At 43.2% G+C, this 22,833-nt stretch overlaps 1 protein-coding gene across 1 annotated transcript in view; it reads right to left on the bottom strand.

Annotated features, from left to right (window-relative positions):
* pcdh12 (protocadherin 12) overlaps nt 1-22,833 on the bottom strand; it is a 168,070-nt gene that overhangs the window by 31,219 nt on the left and 114,018 nt on the right. The window lies entirely within an intron of this gene.

Raw genomic sequence — 22,833 nt, 5'->3', positions numbered from 1 at the left:
TCAGTGAAAGCATTTTAAAACAGTTCTGTTATTCAGCCTTTCTCAACTTCTTTCAACAATACTGTACAAATAATCATGTGCCATTATTATAAAGTGTTACCTAGATAACAAGGAATATCCACATCTTCATTTAGAGAATGAATATTCCTTTGACTAAAATAACGTCAAAATGAACCCTGGCGAGCTCCTTACCTCTCTGCTTACTCTTACTCTGCAGATCAGCATTTGTGAGTAACATTACATTTTATAATCAGCAAGATGTGTTTGAAATTGTTCCCAAATACTTACCCAGTGGCCATCTTAATAATACATTTTTCAGTCTCTCTTCTGGCCGGCGCTCGCTGTGGCTCACCACGCCCGGGTGCTTTTAATCATGTTAAGTTAACCACAGAACGTCAAACACAGGATACACATTGATAATATGTCTGTTTAAAAAAAATCTGTTCATTTGAAAATCCCACTCAGTATGAACAAAACGAGCCTGATCCGCCCACATGGAAACAAACAGATCACATTTTAAACATGGTCATACATTCTTTGACGGGCGACATGACTGATATTCTGATCGCTGTATGAATGTAGTATATATACATATTTATGTAGGTGTATATACAGTACAGATATGTACATATGGAATATATCATCATCCATCAGTTTTATATTGTGCTTTACACTGCATTATTCATTCACTCCACCAACCACTACATTCACACAGGCTCCCTGGTGTTTCCAAACGGCCTCCCATCCAAGTACTGACCAGGCCCTTCCCTGCTTAGCTTCGGAGGAACGGTCTCCCATCCCAGTCCTAACCAGGCACTTCCCTGCTTAGCTTCAAAGTCGGTATGGGAAATAAACATGGCGGCGCCCAGGCGGCGGCCATTGAGATAGCGTTTTCTATAATAGATTCAGCCTTTCTCGACTTCTTTCAACAATACTGTACAAATAATCATGAGCCATTATTATAAAGTGTTACCTCGATAACAAGGAATATCCACATCTTCATTCAGAGAATGAATATTCCTTTGACTGAAATAACGTCAAAATGAACGCTGGCGAGCTCCTTACCTCTCTGCTTACTCTTACTCTGCAGATCAGCATCAGCATTTGAGTAACATTACATTTTATAATCAGCAAGATGTGTTTGAAATTGTTCCCAAATACTTACCCAGTGGCCATCTTAATAATACATTTTTCAGTCTCTCTTCTGGCCGGCGCTCGCTGTGGCTCACCACGCCCGGGTGCTTTTAATCATGTTAAGTTAACCACATGCCACAGAACGTCAAACACAGGATACACATTGATAATATGTCTGTTTAAAAAAAATCTGTTCATTTGAAAATCCCACTCAGTATGAACAAAACGAGCCTGATCCGCCCACATGGAAACAAACAGATCACATAATCTTTAAACATGGTCATACATTCTTTGACGGGCGACATGACTGATATTCTGATCGCTGTATGAATGTAGTATATATACATATTTATGTAGGTGTATATACAGTACAGATATGTACATATGGAATATATCATCATCCATCAGTTTTATATAGTGCTTTACACCGCATTATTCATTCACTCCACCAACCACTACATTCACCCAGGCTCCCTGGTGTTTCCAAACGGCCTCCCATCCAAGTACTGACCAGGCCCTTCCTGCTGAGCATCAAGTATAATGTGCATCTGTCTAATTCTGCATAATAAATGTGCATAAAGGAGGATTCACACCAACCCGAGGCGCTGTTGCTCAAGGGCGAAGGTTTGGTGTTTAGTGTGGACACTTGTGCTCTGACGGAAGCACTTCAGAGACAACTCCAGTAACTTACTACACTCGCTGCTGTCTCGCTCTCCGTCCTCCTCTTTATCCTCCTTTTCTTTCCTTTTTGCTGAAAGGATCGCACAATGTGAAGATCTCCACATGAAGTTCCCCCACGCCAACCTACGCCCAGGCTGTTGCTGTTTCAGGTCTCCTCTGCCCCGCCTCACCTGCCCAGAGCAACATCTGCACTACTGAAGCGACCCGAACCCCCCCCCCCCCCCCCCCAGACCGAGCCCGACAGATGCACAGTCACGTGTGCAGAAGGTTTAAGTCTATGTTTAGTCGTGAATTGTAACAAAATGCCTCAGTCCTCATTCAAACAATTCACTCGTCTCTGGAGAGTGAGTTGTTTTCTCAGAGAGTTCCATCGCCTTTTTTATTTAAAGAAGTTTATAAGAAGTTTGTATTTTTCTATACGAGGCCTTCTCGGGCCCTAAGAACTTCAGGGAGGGGCCTCCTGGTGGTTCCCAGAGTCAATAATAAACATGGTGAGGCTGCGTTTCAGTTTCATGCAGCTAAAATCTGGAACAGTCTTCATGAGGATGTGAGACAGGCCTCAACTCTGACAATGTTCAAATCCAGGCTGAAAACCGTTCTGTTTGCCCGAGCACATGACTGAAAGTATTTTATCTGCACTCTTGCCTCTTACTGTAATTGATTAATTTTATGTTGATGTCCAGAGGAGAAGGAGGTTAGGTAACTTTGTGTGAACGAGCAAGAAAAATAGTGCTCAAGACAGAGCGAAATAGTGCTCAAGACAGAGCGAAATAGTGCTAAAGACAGAGCGAAATAGTGCTAAAGACAGAGCGAGTCAAAACAAGACTTAAAAATAGTGCTCAAGACAGAGCGAAATAGTGCTAAAGACAGAGCGAAATAGTGCTAAAGACAGAGCGAATCAAAACAAGACTTAAAAATAGTGCTCAAGACAGAGTGAAACAGTGCTCAAGACAGAGTGAGTCAAAACAAGACTTAAAAATAGTGCTCAAGACAGAGCGAGTCAAAACAAGACTTAAAAATAGTGCTCAAGACGGAGCGAGTCAAAACAAGACTTAAAAATAGTGCTCAAGACAGAGCGAGTCAAAACAAGACTTAAAAATAGTGCTCAAGACAGAGTGAAATAGTGCTCAAGACAGAGTGAGTCAAAACAAGACTTAAAAATAGTGCTCAAGACAGAGCGAAATAGTGCTCAAGACAGAGTGAATCAAAACAAGACTTAAAAATAGTGCTCAAGACAGAGCGAGTCAAAACAAGACTTAAAAATAGTGCTCAAGACAGAGCGAGTCAAAACAAGACTTAAAAATAGTGCTCAAGACAGAGTGAGTCAAAACAAGACTTAAAAATAGTGCTCAAGACAGAGCGAAATAGTGCTCAAGACAGAGCGAGTCAAAACAAGACTTAAAAATAGTGCTCAAGACAGACAAAACAAGACTTAAAAATGCATATAACTGAAAGTATTTTATCTACACTCTTGCCTCTTACTGTAATTGATTAATCCTATGTTGATGTTTTTATTGATTGTATTTGTTTTCTTATATTTATGCAACTGTGAAGCACTTTGAATTGCCTTGTGTATGAATTGTGCTCTACAAGTAAACTTGCCTTGCCTATTTTCGGGGTGCACTGATGAAGCCAACGCTGATGTAATATACAGGAGCATGAAAAGTTAAAACGATAAAAGCATCAAATATGGATCCGTGCAGTAGATTGGCGTGGATAACAGTTAAAATCCACGTCGAGCCTCTTCTCTCAGCCTCCCCCGCAGCCGATACTCCTGATCACCCCCCCCCCCCCCCTCACCGCCGTGTACTGCATGACAGCAACAAAGCCGCTCCACGTCTTGCTTTCCTTTTCAGCTCCATCAAACCCCACTGAGCCGCCGTCTATTCCTGCGCACTGAAGTGGGGCCGGGGGTACACGCGAGCGAGCGCCGAACCCGCCAAAAAAGACAGACAAAAACACCCAAAAACAAATTCTCCGACATGCAGCCTTGGGCGGAGAGAGGCAGCGCGCGGTGCTTGATCTCAGCGAGTCTGGGAAAGAAGATTTTTTTCTTTTTCTTTCAAAAGGAGTCGGCGGAAGCGCAGGGCATTCCCGCCAAGACGTACGCGGCGCCGCGGGCTACACTGTCAGTCAAAGAGAGAAAAGAAAGGAGGGAAAAAAAGAAAAAAAAAAAACCCTGCAAGTCTTGACTCACGCTCGTGCCTTTTCATTTTTGAAGACGGCGAAGGCGCTGGGGAGGCCTTCGGGGGCGCAGGTATACGTGGGAGAGAGGGGGGGGAGCATTAGCATCGCGGCGCGGTGTCAGTGGAGTGGAGAAATAGTGCCTAATGGGCGCTTTTAAAAACATCATTACGGGTTTCAGAGGAGAACATTTGGCGAGGTGAAATGGTCTGGAATGGTTTTTATAGAAAAGCGAGTGGGGGAAAGGTGTGAGATTGAAAAAAAAAAAAAAAAAACACACCCTGAGTGTCTTTTACTCATTCTGTGTTTGAGTGATCCTGCGGCACATTCAGCATCTGCAACCGGAGGACGCCGTGAGGTCAGCGCCCTCCAACCAGTACATCAGGTACATCAGATACATAAGGTACATCAGAGATATCAGATACATAAGACACATCAGGTACATAAGATACATAAGGAACATCAGGTACATCAGATACAAAAGATACATTAGATACATTAGATGCATTAGATACCTACATCAGGTACATCAGATACATAAGAAACATCAGAGATATCAGATAACATAAGGTACATTAAATACATCAGATACATCAGAGATATCAGATACATAAGATAATAAGGTACATAAGATGCATCCGATACAAAAGATACATTACATACATTACATACATCAGGTACATCAGATACAAAAGATACATTACATACATTACATACATCAGGTACATCAGATACAAAAGATACATTACATACATTAGATACATCAGATACATCAGTTACATCATATACATCAGATATATAAGATAATAAGGTACATCAGATACATCAGATACAAAAGATACATTAGATACATTAGATACATCAGATACACAAGATACATCAGGTACATCAGATATATCAGATACATAAGGTATATCAGATACGTAAGGTACATCAGATACATAAGGTACATCAGATACATGAGGTACAATAGACGCATCTCTGGAATCTCCCATATATGGTCATGTTTCAAAACAGTTGAGGAGGAAAACAATTTTAAGTAAAATCTAATCTTCCTCTAATTATTCAAAAACGACTTTAACAAACGCAGAATTATGAGTACAGTTTTATACGATACAAAGACATGGAGAGGAGCAAAGTGGTTCAACAGCCCATAAATACATAAATAACGGGAATGCTAACATGATGCTACATGTTAGCATCGTGCTAACGCTAGCTAGCGCTTGCTATGAGTGTTGTTTTTTCGCTTCTACTGAACAATCTGCTGTGAATAAACATCCATATGGAGTGTGAGAAAATTCGATGACGGTAACTGTGGTAACTGGTGAATTGCGGATGTTTTTGTCTTAGTTTTTGGCTCATATCTCAGTCATTATTGGTAGAATCCACATGAAACAAAAACTGTTTCAAAGTTCATTGTCTCCTCTGTCAGCACATATGAACTAATGTCTAATTACTCTGAAAGTCTGAGCGTAATGACCAATAGAAAGGACTTTCAGACATAAAAATAATATGTCATGATTGTGAATCCAATCACTGTCAAATACTGATGAGGAAAATCATTTGTTTTGTTTTGGAGATTTCTTCTAAAAAAAAACTATTTCTCCCGTAGGGTTGTATTGGCCCCTGCTCCACCTGACATTATGACATCATCACATTCTACATCGTGAACGCCACCGATTGAATATGAATTTTCTGTACGAAATGCCTGTGTCTAAAAGTATTCAAACAAGCTTGAAATGTATATATCGTAAATGCTCTAATATAGGCCGGGGCCTTTATTTACTCAAGGGCATCTAGGACCAGGCCTTTATTGGAACCAGGCCACAATTAGAGACAGGCCTTTATTTCTATTTGAGCAAAACGGACGACCAGGAAAATGAAGAAAAACGAGATTTGTGTCCATTTGCACCTAAAATACTAGGTTCATTTATTAACATTTCAAACCCTCTCCCAGCGGCTGGAACATTGACGCCTTTTATTTTGTCGGGACAACAGGAAGTGTTTTGTTGCTGTTAGTGGAACATTGACCTCAATGTCACTGCAGGTTTCTGTTTCGTTTTTAACAGAGACCGGATTATTTGTTGTTATCTTGTGTAAAAGGCGAGTTTAGACGGAGCGTTTGTGTTTGTGATCGATCATGAGACTGACCCGAGAGAAGACGAGACGCTCGCGCTGATGGGAGGAGTTATTTTGAGGCGTGGGACTGACCTGCACACGGAGCAGCTGGACGTGCTTTGAGGACGCGATGGAGACTTTATTAAAACCCTGGAGGGTCACACAACTCTCCCCCTGTTTCCAAATATAGTCACTGGAGGTTTAAAAAGTGGCTAAATCTGTGTCAAAGTTACGCTCGGATCAGCTTCTCCGCAGCGTCCCCCTCGGCCCGGGTTCCCGTTTGTTTACTTCCTGCACGTGAGTTTTCATTTACACCAGTATGAGACAAATTCCTAACATGGGGAATATTTCTACCGCTATAGTTTCTAATAAAAGCCCCGGCCTGTTTTAGAGACCGGCTTTAATTTGCCTCCGTGAGCCACGAACCCGGCCTCTGTTAGAGACCCGGCCGCTAATGGAATACAGGCCAGTATTAGAGAATTTACGGTATAGGACCTCGATCGCTTACTTTTATTCCAACCCTGGATTTCCAGCACCGACTTCCCATCTCTTCGTACCACTTCACAACATGCATCAGCATAAACGCCTCCCCGTGCGCGGTCACTGCCCGGGCCTCCGCCGCAAATGTCACCGCGCCGCACCTGGCCCGTCTCTTTACCTTTCACGCCCGCCGCCGTTTCCCCCCCCCCCCAAAGTTTGACCCGATCCTCAGGTTAACTCGCTTTCGACGCCTCGCGGAATATTAACTCGGCCAATCACGGCGCGCTCGCCCCGAAGATGATTACCCCGCTTACCTCTCCATCACGCCCCGCTAATGACCGAACGGGGGCTGGATCCGTGATTGATAGGTGACATTTAGCTCGCCAATAGGCCTCAATGCGCCGCGCCGGAGCAGGAGCCAAACCGCGAGCTTTTCGATAATCCATAGAAAGTCCAATCTTTTTGTTCTAATTAACCCACGGAATGAGTTCTCTGCTCCGGTAGCTCGAGAAGGCGGGAGACGAATGCCAAAAGGTGCAAGGTCCCGGCTGCCATTTTGAACAGATGCTACCCCCGCATATTAGCATTATTAGCATCGGCCACTCCGGGCTATAGGCTTGATTGGAAAGGCATTATGGGAGAAAAGACACTTCCAGATTGGACAAATGAGAGATGACAGTGGAGGAAACGCGGTGATGAATATTATTGATTGTGCGGCGCCTCCGGGGAGCAGGAGAAGAAGAGAGCGAAGCAGGTGAGAGCGAGGCAAAGGAGGCGTCGGAGGAGATTAGCTGCTTGGAGAGGCAAGTGAGAGCTGGTGTTAACGCTGGAGATGTTGTAGGATTTTGCTTGAAAACCAAAAGCTGTTTGGAGAAGGGTCTGAACGAGGACGATGGAGGGACGTGGTCACTGGAGCTCCGCTTTTCCACAGGAAGTTACGTCACCTTCGTAGGACAACGTGAGTTGAAACTAATCCAGACTAACCTGAATCCTAACTGTAAGGATAGTGGAGTTTACGAATGGCGTTTTATTGAGATTAATTAAAATAAATGTGGGGGGAAAAAGTGGTTGTGATGTCATTTCCTGTCGATGTCTGGAGCTCCACTGATCAAGTGACTCTCCATTGGCTGTTAAAGGGGGGGTATTGTGCAAAATGGACTTTTTCAAGCTTTACATCATGTTATTATGTCATTCCCTGATTAAAAACATGCCTGAAGTGTTGCCTTGGCACATTCACGTATTTCTGAGTAATCTGTAAAAACTCTGATGGCGGCCATTTTAGGGATAGGTTTGCCTGAGTCCTCCTAGGAACGCCCCCACCTCCTGGAGACGCCTCCGAGCTTTCGTCACCAGCCGAGTAACCGACCACTGCTCCTCAGCAGAACCCCCTCCCCACTGATGCCACAGACAGCGTGTGGAGGGGGCGTGTCTAAAGGCTCAGAGGTTCTTAAAGAGACAGAGGCCTATTTCAAGACATTCACTACAGCCATTTTGAGAGAGACATTTTATACAAGGCAGTTATTCTAATTTACTGCATTTACAGACCAACAGAAGGTTTGGTCATCATTGTAGTGTGATATAGACTGGTTTTACAACTCACAAAGATTGAAATAAATGTATATTAAATAAACTGACATTTTGTGCTGTTCTTCTCTGACTGGGACAGAATTAGATTATTTGTATTTTTAATGCTGGGGTGTGTTTGTATGGGGCCCCCTCTGATTCGGCCCTGGCCTGTGCGCTCAGTGCCTGCAGCTCGATCCTGACTGGACTGTGCAGAGAGAACGCACTCTGGGCTGCACAAAGTTCAAAACTTTAATCAGGAGCCTCTGGAGGATCTGAGAGTCTGTTTTATGTTGCATCTGTTACAGTCACAGTCACATGTGGAAGAAAAGTCAATGACTTTGCGTATTTCCGCGTTACGATGTCGCGCTTCGCATCATATGCTTCATAAGAGCTCCGCTTTTTTTCCATTTCCTAATTTTGATTTAAAGCAGTACTAAGTAACGTGTTTACCTTAATAAATCCTTTTCGTAGTCCCTTTGGGTAATACAAGTGTTTATGGGATGGTTGGAGAGTCTTTCATCTCCCCCTGGTGTCTCTGACCAGAAAACCATGTTTGCAACTTGACTGCCACCGGTGCGGAGAAAGCAATACACACTAATGAAATCACGAAGAAGAAGCGAACATGCTAACGGGCAAAGCTAACTGCGGGCTAACGTCACTTTAAACAGTATTTACAGCAAAGTTTGAGTGAAAAAAAATATTTCCTTTGGATTGGATGCACAGTAACCCTCTGTCCCTTCGCCTTTCCTGTCAGCGTAGTATTTACTCTCCAAGACAATTAATAAGTTAAAAAATCGTAACTTGCTACGACACCTGCAGTTGCGCTTATGGCCTCTAGGGGGAAGAGTTACTTAGTACTGCTTTAATATAAGGCCTTTCATCAAATAAACAGTTGGCTAATCAGACATTTGAAAAGCACAGGTGATCCCAGAGCCACGATCTGCCTTTTGTTTAACCTACATCCCGCTGTGAGTGAGGGTGCACAGGCACCTTTTACACGCCGCCTCGAAAAGGCGGGAGATACGGACTCTCATTCATGTGTAGAGATGGAAACAGGGTCTGTGCTATGGTTGGATTTTTGGTCAAGATTATTAAAGACTTGTTGCAGTTTATGGGAAAGATGTACCAAATCTTCTGCAAAGAGCTGCACTGTATAAACATATCCAATCACGCAAAGAGCCGCATTCTGATTGGCCAAGAGCTGCGTGTTCGCCACCCCTGTACTATTGCAACAACACATCATCGGTGGGGTAAAACGGACGTGTCTCACAACGTATCAACGATCAGCTGTTCGCTCGACTTATTCCCATGCTATGGTCACTCCTCACTCTCGTGGTTTAACGCAGTGAGACTGACATGCGAGGCGAGGAGAAAAGCACTTAATCTGCTCATGGAGAGGAAAGCTTTACTGTGCAGCAGGAAGAGGACGAGGCGCAAAAGAGACGTCCTTTTGATATAAAGTTGATCCATTTTGCGTCATCAGTAATTATCCAAACGTCCTGTCGTGCAGCGTGAGTTAATTAAAAATGAGTCTGCGTACGTTGGTGTGTGAATGAGAGTGTGAATGGGTGAGTGGTTCATTGCTGTAAAGTGCTTTGGTTAAAAACACTATATTAATTGAGAACATTTACCTGTTTAGACCGGCCTAAAGTGCTGTGGTTCATCTTCAACATCTTCAATTTAAATAAAAGTGTTTATTTTTTATAACTTTGATAAAAACAATTAGAGTTTGGTCCCTTTTAAAGAGACTAGATGCAAGTTGGTCATTTTATACTCACTACTGCCACCTCAGGTCTTACTTGTAACTGCAGCTTCTATATTAAGCTTATGCATGACGGCACTTCGGACCCGAAATAACAACTTTATGAGTGACAGTGCAGGATTTTAGAAGCAGTTGTGGTGAAGAGGACATGGCTGGAACATGTAGGAGGATGGAAATGATTAACACTTTTAAACTCTGTATAGTCTCTTAAAGTAAATTGATTGATCATATTTATCAAAAGAATGTATTGCTGTGATTTTGTGAAAATGGTCGTCTGTATAGAACCAGTCGTCTTATTGGTTCATCGATTACTCCCGTCTCTGCAGTGGCTTCCAGTCGCTCAAAGCATAGACTTGATCTCTGTTTGTGTACATCACGGCATGTTTGAGCCATATGAACCGTGTCGGCCTTTGAGAACCTCAGGGAGTGGTCTCCTGCTGGCCCCAGAGTCTGGATGTAACACAGCGAGCAGGTTCACTTTTATGCAGCTACAAATAGAAACAAACAGACCTTAAAGGAACAGGCCACAGTTCTTCACTGAGATATGTTCTTACCTGAGCTTAGACGAGTTGATGTGTACCTGTCTGGTCTTTGTGCCTGTGGAAGAGCTTGGTCGCTTATAACTTCACCCCCGTTTGGAGCTATAGGAATATACTGGGAGAGGCCAAATGCTAACAACATCTTTGGTCGTTTTGCGTGACTGAGGGCACACAGTTCTTCCATACTGTGATTTGTTCTTACCTGAGTTTAGACGAGTTGATACACAGATACAGACGGCGTCTCGTCATAGAAGGGGGCGTGGCTTCGCTGAGGGTGAAATAGAATCTTTAGAGAAACACAATTATCCATTCTTTCTAGCCATTTTCTGTTGGAATATAAACTTATTTATCACATACAGAAAGGGTCCATATGGATATTTTCTCACAGCGGATTGTTCAGTAGAAGTGAAAAAATGGCAGTTCCTGCTTGCGCTAGCCGTTAGCTTTAACACCATGCTAACATGTAGCATCATGCTAGCATTCTCTTATCTATGTATTTATGGGCTGTTGAATCACTTTGCTCCTCTCCATGTCTTTGTATCTTTATTTAGTAGAAACTATATTCATAATTCAGCATTTGTTAGTCTTTTTTTAATAATTAAAGAAAGTTTAATTTTTTTTTCCAAATTGTTTTCCCCCTTTCCCCCCACCATATATGGGCGATTCCAGGGATGCCGTTTGTATCTACATATACAAAATTACTGATATTGTTTTCTTCTAAATAAAGATACAAAGATATGGAGAGAAGCACAGTGGGTCAAAAGCCCATAAATACATACAAAAAACCGGAGAATGCTAACATGCTGCTATATGTTAACATCGTGCTGTTGCTAACACCAGCTAGCGCTTGCTAGGACTACGTTTTTTTCACTTCTACAGAACAATCTGCTGTGAGAAAATATCCATATGGACCCGATGTACACTTGGCTTTATTTGTATGTGATAAATAAGTCCATATTCCAGCAGAAAATGGCTAAAAAGAGTGAAAAATTGTGTTTCCCAAAAGATTATATTTCCCCCCTCGGCGAGGCCACGCCCCCTTCTATGACGAGATGTCGTCTGTATCTATACCTGTCTGGTCTTTGCGCGTACCCGTGGAAGAGCTTGGTCGCTTCCAACTTCACCCCCGTTTGGAGCTATAGGAACACATTGGGAGAGGCCAAATGCTGTCGTTTTGTGTGACTGAGCGCACGCACAGACAGGTACGTATCAACTCGTCTAAGCTCCTGTAAGAACATTAGTATGTAAAAACGGTGTCCTTTTCCTTTAACTCTGACGACGTTCATATCCAGGTTAAAAAGAGAATTTATCTGTGCACTTTTTTTGCCTCTTTTGATCATTTATCGAGGTCTGGTCTGTGAAGCACTTTGAATTTCATTGCCTACGAAACATTCTCTCGATTTAAACTCACCTTGAGTCTTTTCTGTGACCGGTTACTCCATCACCCGCCCTTCACTGACTGTTGTTTCCAAATTTCCAGCCTTTTTAACAGCCTCCTCTCCCCCCGTATTCCCTCAGGCTGCCTGCACTAGCGCCGTGCCAAACAACTACACGACTCCAGCTCCCCGTCCTCCCGAACACACAACACGATGTCCGTCCAGCACTTGTTCTCAATTTGTCGCATTACAGCGAATGAAGCTCGTGTCCGCCGTAATGGCCCTGTCCCCGGCTCTGATTCACCGGCGTTGTTTACTGTCTCCTCGCCGCGGTTACGGGCGCTGTTTACAAGTTGTCGCCGCGCGCTGCCACCTGAAACAGAGCAACAGACGCATTATGGCACACGCCGGACTGCCCCGGGCCAAAGTAATTAAGCCAGTACATTACGGGGCCATCAGAAAAACATTTGCGCTTTATTAGAAGTCATAATATTTAGCCGAGCAGATGCGTTTCATCAAAGAAAATGGAACACGGAACATTGTGACGGAGTAATGGTCACGCCGGAGCCAATAACGGCGGAGTCTGGCGTAACGGTTCATCAAATACGAGCACTTAGCAAAAGCATCTTGACTTTATGTGCGGGCGTGATGGGAAACGGCGTTCGGTATGAGATTTTAAGGCAGGATTTGCACTTTTTGGGGGATTAATATGTTTTTTTTTTAATGCAAAATCTAATTTTATGAGAATGGAATAGATTTTATTGCCATTTGCACAGGTGCAAAACAGTACGAGCAGGATTTTCCTGTGCTTTTCTGGTGTCTGGAGGCTCTGTGTGAAGCGCTTTGGGTGACTTTGTGTCTTGTGAAAGGAGCTGTAAGACGTTGTAACCGATCTGGCAAATGCACAAAATGATTCATTTATTACTAAGGACGTTTGGTATAAAATGGAAATGCCCCCACTCGACTATTAGACCTCAATGTCGGGATGGCGGGTGTAACTGTTCTTAATGCCAGGAAACACAAATTTACATGAAATTGAGATATAGCAAATAAATATAAATAAGAATACAGACGGCATCTCTGGAATCGCCCATATATGGTCATGTTTGAACAGTTAAGGGGGAAAACAATTATATTTATTCAAAAACTACTTTAACAAATGCTGAATTATGAATATAGTTTTCTACTAAATAAAGATACAAAGACATGGAGAGGAGCAAAGTGGTTCAACAGCCCATAAATACATAAATAACGGAGAATGCTAACTTGATGCTCCATGTTAGCATCGTGCTAATGCTAACGGCTAGCTAGCGCAAGCTACAACTGCCGTTTTTTCACTGAACAATCTGCTGTCAATAAACATCCATATGGACCCAATTTAGACTTGACTTATTATTATGTATGTGATAAATAAGTTCATATTCCACCAGAAAATGGCTAAAAAGAGTGGAATATTGTGTTTCTCTAAAGATTCTATTTTCCCCCTCGGCGAAGCCACGCCCCCTTCTATGACGAGATGCCGTCTGTATCTATTGCATCATAGAAGGGGGCGTGGCTTCGCCGAGCGGGAAGAAAGTATATTTTGGGAAAAACATTTTTTCACTCTTTTTAGCCGTTTTCTGGCGAAATACAGTATAAACTTGTTTATCACAGACAAATAAAGTCAAGTCTAAATCAGGTCCATGTGGATGTTTTTTCACAGCAGATTGTTCAGTAGAAACAAAAAACAGCAGTCGTAGCTAATGCTAGCTGCATGTAGCATCATGTTAGCATTCTCCGTTTTTATGTATTTATGGGCTGTTGAACCACTTTGCTCCTCTCCATGTCTTTGTATATTTAGTAGAAAACGATATTCATAATTCAGCAGTTGTTTAAAGGGACTATACCGAATTTAAAAATGTTCAAATTATGTATTTCCCCCTACATGTTCCAGCCTTGTCCTAATGTGTAGAATGAGCCCAGACCTACAACTGCCTCTAAAATCCTGCACTGTCACTTACTCTGGATACGAAATGCCGTCATGCACGAGCTTAATAGAAGGTGCAGTTACACGTATGACCTGAGGTGGCAGTAGTGAGTATAAAAATGACCAACTTCTGATCTAGTCTCTTTGACAGTTCTTTAAGGTGAACGGTTCTTTAAGGTGAACAGTTCGAACTGTATCTCAATTGTGAAAAGAGCTGGATCTTTATTTCAGTCAGTTTCACCCAGAGCTCCCCCGAACGAACGCAAGAATCAGCCCTATGTTCCCCGGTACCTATGTCCCCCCACTGCTATTGATTAAGATTAGGCACCAGCCCATTATCCTTAAGGTCAGTGACTAGGGCAGGGTCAGGGTTGAGCTGATTGATATATGTCTGACGTTTCACTCTCATGACTTGTGATTGGTTGATTTACCAAAAAAAATCTCACCCAGGGAGCATAGGTACAGATCCAACAATGGAGCAGCAACACAACTGAAAGCTTTTTGCACTAAAGTCAAAGCTAAATGCACATCTGAAAATGATTTGTCAGACAGTTGCAACCTCTTTTTATTAGTTGCGCCGCAAGATTGTATTCACAAACATGTTTTTCATAGCGTAAATATCATCCCATTGTAGTTTTAGATGATTTAAATGAAAAGGTGTGCCTTTAGAGCAGAACTAAGTAACTTTCGTCCCTAGAGGCCATAAGCGCCACTGCAGGTGTCGTAGCATGTTACGTTTTTTTACTCATTAATTGTCCGTGAGAGTAAATACTACGCTGACAGAAAAGACAAAGGGAGAGAGGGATATAGTTCATCCAATTACACAATGGAGATCTTTTTTTTCACTCAAACTTGGCTGTAAACATGGCCGTATCTACCATTGAGGTCACCGAGGTCCGGACCTCGGTAAAAATTTTACCTTTTTTATTTTTATTTTTTTTACACATTGAATCCTGCGCAAATGAATGTTGTAAACACGCGCTTCTACAGGCGGAGGAGCCTCTAGTTCAGACGTGGATGAGCTTGTTCTGAACCTAAATGTGTCCACTCTAAAACTGGACCTCATGAGCCGCTTTGGACCCGAGTGCGTAAAAACTCCGCGGAGGCGGGGGCGCGGCTGTGCGTCAGCCTCACTACAACAGCAGCGCCTTTAGCATGAATCGCGCCAAAGTTTGATTGAGATGCAATTTCTTTGCTCTCGGTCATAAAGAGAGAGGAGCCAGTGCGCGCGCCGTCACGGTGACCTCGATTTACAACAGGAGTTTTCCTCATTCTGATCTGAGGAGCGAGAGAAGGAGAAGCGTCTGTGCCTCATCATTGCTCCTCCTCTGCTGCTCACTTTGTTTCTGTCTCATGCAAAGATTGTCCTGCGTATAAATGATCTTCGCTTTAATGAGAGCTGAAACCAGTGCATTCACCTTTGTAGCTCCAGTGATTTGACAGTGAGGGCGACGCAGAGGGGGCGGCGCCAGAGCACAGTGTCCAAACCAGAGTCTGATGTTCAGAATGAGCCAAAGCAGAACCCTCAGCTTTACCCATTCACACCCACAGCCTCGTTTTCAAAACAATTTTCATTTAATATTTCAGTATTTATTTAGGACAAGACCGCTCACTCACTCACCACATTCACTCAGGCTCCTGGTCCCAAACGGTGCAACAAAAAGACATTTTTGAAAATGGCTCAAGGATGAGACAAAAGTGTTTTTGATCACTTAAAATACAGGAAATTATATCTGAATCTTTAAAAAATTCCTGGGGGAGGACCCCCAGACCCCCCGGTTTAAAGAATTATCTGGACCTCACTGTTTTTTAAATCCTGGCTACGGCCCTGGCTGTAAATACTGTTTAAGTGGCGCTAGCCCACAGTTAGCTTTGCCCGTTCGCCTGTTAGCTTCTTCTTCGTGATTCTATAAGTGTGTATTGGTGACTCTGACCCGGTGGCAGTCAAGTTGGAATTGTGGTTTTCTGGCCAGAGACACCAGGGGGAGATGAAAGACCCTCCAATCATCCCATTAACACTTGTATTACCTCCAGAGGGACCATAAAAAGGATTAATTAAGGTAAACAAGTTACTTAGTATTGCTTTTGTCTTTTTAACGGCTCTTTGAATAATGGATCCCAAAGAGTAAAGACCACATGAGAGAGAAAAGTCATGTATAAATTTGAGTCATCCTTGAGTCATCTCACTCAAAATGCAGAGGACAGGTGACGGTTTAGAAACCTTCGTATCCAACGGAGAGCTCATGTACGAGTGAGCTCTAACAAAACGCAAAGTTAAGCAGTATTTTGAGAAACTGTAAATTGTTTTTTTTGCCTCGTTTGGGGGGAGAAAAAGCGAGAACATTAAGAGCTGCAGTTCCAGAGATATAATCCATTACCATGCATCCAAACTCCCAAGTTTTCTCGCTCGTGTCGGCTCGAGGACGAAATGTTCACTCGCTTCATAATATTCCCCATTTGTGAATCAAAGCCGTCGGCCTTTCTTCCCACATTCAGATTTGGACAAATCTATAGTCTCCGCAGCAGCAGTAAACAATCCAATAAGTTCAAACTTTGGCTTTCCAGCGTTCGCTCCAGGTGAAATAAATTAAAAATGCATCGGTAGCTTAAAGACATCGTGCACAACGGAACAGTATACACCAACAAATCTGATTCTACAGTCTTGTATTACATTAATCTATATAACCTCGATCCGCCATCTTAGCTTACCGTGGTGGAGGAGTTTGAGAAGCTGAATGATCCTGGAGCTCTGTTGTCGGGGGCTGCGATTACCAAACCTCAAGGTACTGAGTTTTTCGTTTTCCCCCCGGCTTAACTGAAAGACATGTTCTCCGATCAGAATTATCGAGCCTCATGTTGTTTGCGGAATCATCATTTGTTTGTGGAGCGGGTCGGGGTCGTCAAAAAAGAGCCGATCGATTGTATTAACTCTTTCAAAAGTGTAAGCCCTTATAGGACCCGTGTGTTATGGTCTTGGCATTTGGATGCAAGGTGACACAAGGGGGCGCCGTTCCAACCGTCTCAGTGTAAATGTGAATTGACTTTCTCCAGAGTTAGACTTTAGGTCAGACACCGTGAGTGACAGTCACATGGCGATAAAAATACAGTGTGCCAGAGGTTTGTCAGGATTTTTATTGTTTTTTCAAGACCCACAGAAAATGTAGGTCTCGGTCTATGTCAACACGAAACCCACCAAAAGAAAGATTCGACTCTCTTCTTTCATCCAAAAAAAAAGTTTGTTTGTACCTCTTTTCTAGTGATGGCAAGATGAAGCCCCATGAAGCATTGAAGCCTCACAGCCAATTTCATCACACACGGTTCGAAGCATCAAGGTGCTTTGCTCCACTACGCCATCATGTGGACAAGAAATGTATCAATCAATCAATAAAAGTTTATTTATAGCACTTTACAACAACACCAGGAGGACCAAAGTGCTTCACAGAAAGATAAAAACAATAAAAAGAAAAAAACACCAAATGATTGCAACCTGGACATAATTCAGTGTGCTCTAAGTATTAAAAGCAAGTTTGAAAATATTAGTCTTTAATCTGGATTTAAAAAGGGACATGTCCGTGAGAATGTATAACATGCTGAGTGCTTACAATAAATGGTGGGGGCTGAAAAAGTTGTGATGTAAAATGTGCTTGTGTTACTTTGTTTATGTCTAACCCAAATACACAAAATGTGAGGGGGAATCCATTTCATTTCATTACACTCTCTCTTTTGTTTTGAATCGCGCTCCAAACCCGCGAATCATTTCCTGAATCAGTCATGTGGTACGGCCACTTCCCGAGGCTTCGAACGTCACCACACCATGCACCACACACGTGATCAACACACGCATCGATACGCGCTTCAATAAACACCCCTCTAGATTACTCGGCACACGCTTCGAAGCCTCGACACGATCGGCACATCACTACTCTTTTCATTCTTTAGTAATCGTCCGTAGAAAATAGGTGAAATCACCCAAAATGCTGTGCAAAAAGCTGAGAAAACGACAGAGCAACACTGCCACCTAGTGACTCAATAAAATGACTTGTAGTTCTTTTATTGAGTCACTAGGTGGCAGCGTTAGGCAGCACAACTAAGATTTCTACACCAGACACGCTCAAGGCTTTGCTGCAGCTGTTCCCATTGAAAAACCTAATTGACGTCTAATGACGCCATTGGCAGTCAATGAGTTAATAAATCCACTTCCAAACATGTTGGTTGTAGCGTCCACGGTTCGGCTCGTCTAATTGGCTTGTTGCACGGTATGGCTACGCTAGTTCCTCTGAGCTGAAGTTGTGGGCGCCAGTACTTTCTGTTCGAATCATGGTATTTCCTAGATGATCACATACTACAGGTTAACAAGTTGCAGTGTGAATATTTCCGTGGAGGAGACGTCTATGTTTATAAGGATCAGTGAGTTTGTCTTGAAGCTAAAGGCAAACATTAAAGGAATAGGCCACCGTTTTTACATACTGAGATATGTTCTTACCTTAGCTTTGACGAGTTCTTTAGGACCTGTCTGGTCTTCACCCGTGCCTTCAGTCACGTAAACACAGCGCAGACGGCGTTAGCATTTAGCCTCTCCCTCTCTACACTATAACTCCAAAACAGATCAAGATAGAAGCTACCAAGCTCTTCCACGTTTTCCCTATTTAAATATGGTTACGTGAAGTGTTCCACTACAAAGTATAATTACACAAAATTAAACAATGTGGATTTTCTAAGCGGATAAAAGGGACTATATTGTAAGGCGTAGTTCGAAAAGTAATCTTCACTTTACTGTGCGGATGCCAAATTACTCCTGGTATTATCACGCCTATTACGTGACTGAAGGCACGGGTGAAGATCAGACAGGATACTTTGTAGTGGAACACTGCACGTAACCATATTTAAATAGGGAAAACGTGGAAGAGCTTGGTAGCTTCTATCTTGACCAGTTTTGGAGCTATAGTGGAGAGAGGGAGAGGCTAAATGCTAACGCCGTCTGCGCTGTGTTTACGTGACTGAAGGCACGGGTGAAGATCAGACAGGTCCTAAAGAACTCGTCAAAGCTAAGGTAAGAACATATCTCAGTATGTAAAAACGGTGGCCTATTCCTTTAATTTCATGCATTATACAATTTGAAATAGTGCCCTTTTATTCCATTTTTTTTATAGCATGTTAGCCTTTAGCTTCAAAATATGACTATTATTCCAGGAAAAGAGTACAGACAGGAAGTACTGGCACTCACAACTTCAGGTCAGAGGAAGTAGCATAGCCATACCGTGCAACAAGCCAATACAATCTTTGTCCATCCAACACGACCCGGTGTTCACCAAGTATGTAAATACACACAGACAAAGCCCCGCCCCTTTTTACTGCGCGCCCCCAAATCTCCCTAAACGAGCCAGTTTGAACCTAAAAGTTTACGCTTTTAAATATACCAACGCTGCAGCTTGAACATGGAGAGGCTTCTTCGTGACTTCAAATGAAAAGCGATTCCGCAAACAAGCGAAAATGACCAATTTAAAAAACTTGGGCAGCCGACTTGTGTCCCTGGTTCTAGTGACTGGGCACATGTCAGAAAAATCGTACTGAGGTTTTTATCGAAATCGTGCAGCCCTTCTCAGTACGGACTTTATATTAACGATAAATGTCACTATTTTACACAATCTAACGTTGATGTTTCCGCTCTGTGGGAGTTTGTTTTTGCAAAAACAATCACACAGCCCGATTAAGGTTCTGCTGCTCTCATTCGCGTAACTTCTCTTCTCCCTCACATGCAGGAGGAAGAAACAAAACGATCCTTGTGACAGTGAAAGAGAAGTGGGCGATCTCTGTGTTTACAGCGCGTCTGCTCTCAAAGAGTTATTATTTTTATTAGGATTTTTCATTGTTTTGCGCGTGGTCGCCTTGAGCCCCTCGTGAAGCAGCAGTGGACTGAAGAGGAGGCAGTGGGCGTGGGAGGAGCGGAGAAGAGCGAACAGGTGGAAGATGTGGAATCTGAGGGTTAGGAAGGGTAGGAATGTTTGGAACCACAACAAGCAATCCTTAAAGGGACTATACAGAGATAAAAAATGTGACAAATAAGTATTTTCCTCCCCTACATGTTCCAGCCATGTCCTAATGTGTAGAATGAGCTCAGACCTGTTCACCACAACTGCCTATAAAATCGTAGCCTGGGAATCCTCATGCTGCTGTGTGGCTCGAACTGTTTTCTCGGATAAACAAATAAAAATAAAAAAGTTTAGGGGCCACACCGCCTTTGCTCTGCCCAATCCTGTCAGACCTTGGATGGGAGACCGTTTGGTAACACCAGGAAGCCTAGCAAATGTAGTGAGTGGTGGGGGACCAATGGCGCAGACTGGTTGCCTCGCTTCTGTCAGTCTACCCCAGGGCAGCTGTGGCTTCAATAGCAGCTTACATGACCACTGTGGCATGGTAGGCTTTTACGTGTAGGTACCTCCCACTACTTAAGGGGGCTAAGTAGGAGCACCAGGTGTTGCGGAGTGTGGTTGTACTTTGTCTTTTTATAAAAAAAAGAGTGGTGCGCACTGAATGGGTGCTGCTGCCGGATGCTCTCTCATCGAATGCAATTTCTCCATCTGTGAGATCAATAAAGTACCATCTTATCTTATCTTATCTCTTTTGACCGTGTCAGTGAAGTCAATCTATGGCAAATAAAGGAACTTTGTTCAAGGAAGTATTTTGGACTTCTATGGGAGGAGGCACGTGTCAGAAGTCCATTTACACTTTGCAATCAAGTGGCTTTGTGGCACAGGGCGACTTGGCTGCGAAAATTATTATTATTTATTTACAGATCCAACATGACAGCAGTGACTCCATATTTTAATCAAGCTTTAGACCCTGTTCTAAATAGGTTAGCTTCAAAGTTTACAGCGAGTACGTCATACGTCATCTGATGCGATGCTACGATTGGCTATGGCTACGTTCAGACACATATGACATTCATAGCGCCCAATAGCGTTCACGTGACATCTCAACATTCTAAAGAGTCTATTCACCTTATTCCGCCCCGCCCACTTTTGCCACTTTTTGCGTTGTCTCGGCACTTCCGTTGTACAGACACTTCCGGTCGAGCGCGAAACCCGTTCATTTTAACGGAGAACGAGGGAAAATATTCTCCGCACAAATCTGATGTTTAGTCGATTGTTTGTGTAAAATGTTCATTTGCACCACCATGTCGACACTGCAGCGTTTCTCAGCGCGGCCGAAAAACGGCTTTGTTTTTGTGCAGTAACTGATTTTATGTCGACTTCTCCAGCCCCATGTTAACACATAGGAGAAAAGGGACGGGCACAATTCATGGCGGCGCCCACGCGAACTTCAGGAAAAAGGTGAATAGTTTAACATTGAGGTGGCGCAACTGACGGTAACGATGGTAACTGTGGTAACTGACAAAACGCTCATATCTCAGTCATTACTGGAGGAATCCACTTGAAACAAAAACTGTCACAAAGTTCATTATCTCCTCTGTCAGCACATATGAACCAGTGTCCTATTATTTTATATGAAAAACGTCAAAAAGTGGTGACAATATACGAAAACATGAGCGTTTTGTCAATTTTCGTTTTGGAGATTTCTTACAAAAACTGTATTTCTCCCATAGAGTTGCATTGGCCCCGCCCCATCACATTCTAAATCGTGAACGGCACCTATAAACGGATATGGACAATCGTAAACCACACCTCTCCTACCAGAAAATGAATTTATGGTACCCAGACGATAGCCAGGCGTCTAAAATCCTGCACTGTCACTCAAAAAATTGTTACTTCGGGTCAGAATTGCCATGATGCACGGGCTTATTATAGAAGGTGCAGCTACACGTATGACCTCAGGTGGCAGTAGTGAGTATAAAACGTCCAACTTGCATCCAGCCCCTTTTAACCCGAGTCTAAAACAATGATACTGTGGACGACTTCTCCATCTCCGAAGTTCAGAAACAGGACCGGCTTCAGATCGATCCTTCTTTACCTTCATCAACACGCCGTTCTTTACCGTTGCTCATTTGAATTCCACCATAGATTATTTTTGTTTTTTTTACCTCCGTTCCCCTATTCTTTTCTTGCTCTCTCGTTGCTCCTTGGGCTGCATTTCTGATTCTTTTCTCTCCCCCGTCTGCGCGTTGCATCGGGAGAGTGTCCGTGGGCTCCGAGTATCGAGTCCCATTATGCCGCGCTGTAGCCTGGATAGCATCGATGTAAACAGAGGAAAGCAACGGCGGGCGGCCCTCTGGCTGTTTCTCTACCTTCCTCTGTGTGTGTGTGTGTGTGTGTGTGTGTGTGTGTGTGTGTGTGTGTGTGTGTGTGTGTGTGTGTGTGTGTGTGTGTGTGTGTTGCAAGACCCTGAAAATGAGCACCCGACTTCAAAATGTCATTCGTGGTTGCTGGGCACATGAAATGGAGGAGCGAGTACAAGGGTTGGAAGAAAGAGTACATGTGACGGAGGGGCCGAGAGGTGCTCCTGGCTGTTTGAACGAGCGGCTAATCAAAAACAGAAAAAAAAAGGCCCGTGTATCGCCGGCGTGTCCTTTTTTTTTTGTCGATTCGGGCGGAATAGCAAAGGCGCTAACCTTCACCCGGTGCGGAGTGAAGTCCATTGAGAGCTTTGAGACGCTTTTATTTTTTGAGTGTGCGGAGAACGCGCGCGAGCTTGAATACAAATGGTTTAGGGGGCGAGAAGTCAATACGCACGGTTCCCAAATGAAAGAAAGAAAAGGAAGGACAGAAACGCTCGGAGTCATTTAAATGTTGTATTAATATTTCACAGGTTTTTTTTTTTATTTTTGCTGTTTGCGCCGGTGGATTGAGACGCAGGTGAAAAGGATCAAATTTAGAGATAAACATGTGAAACTTTTGCTGTAGATATGAGGACAAAATGTATACACGTTTTCGAAAAATGAGGCAGTTTATGCATAAAAATGGCCAAAATCGCCTGTATTTTCTGTAGAAGTCGACATATATGGGTTTTTCTAAGGCCAAGGCCCATGCCGATATGATCAGCCGATATTTTAAACTGATCTTTTGGGCAGAT

The sequence above is a fragment of the Gobius niger genome (assembly GCF_951799975.1).
Source record: "Gobius niger genome assembly, chromosome: 24".
NCBI lineage: Eukaryota > Metazoa > Chordata > Actinopteri > Gobiiformes > Gobiidae > Gobius > Gobius niger.
The sequence above is the reverse complement of the archived record's forward strand: the minus strand, read 5'-3'. Positions and strand labels throughout refer to the sequence as shown.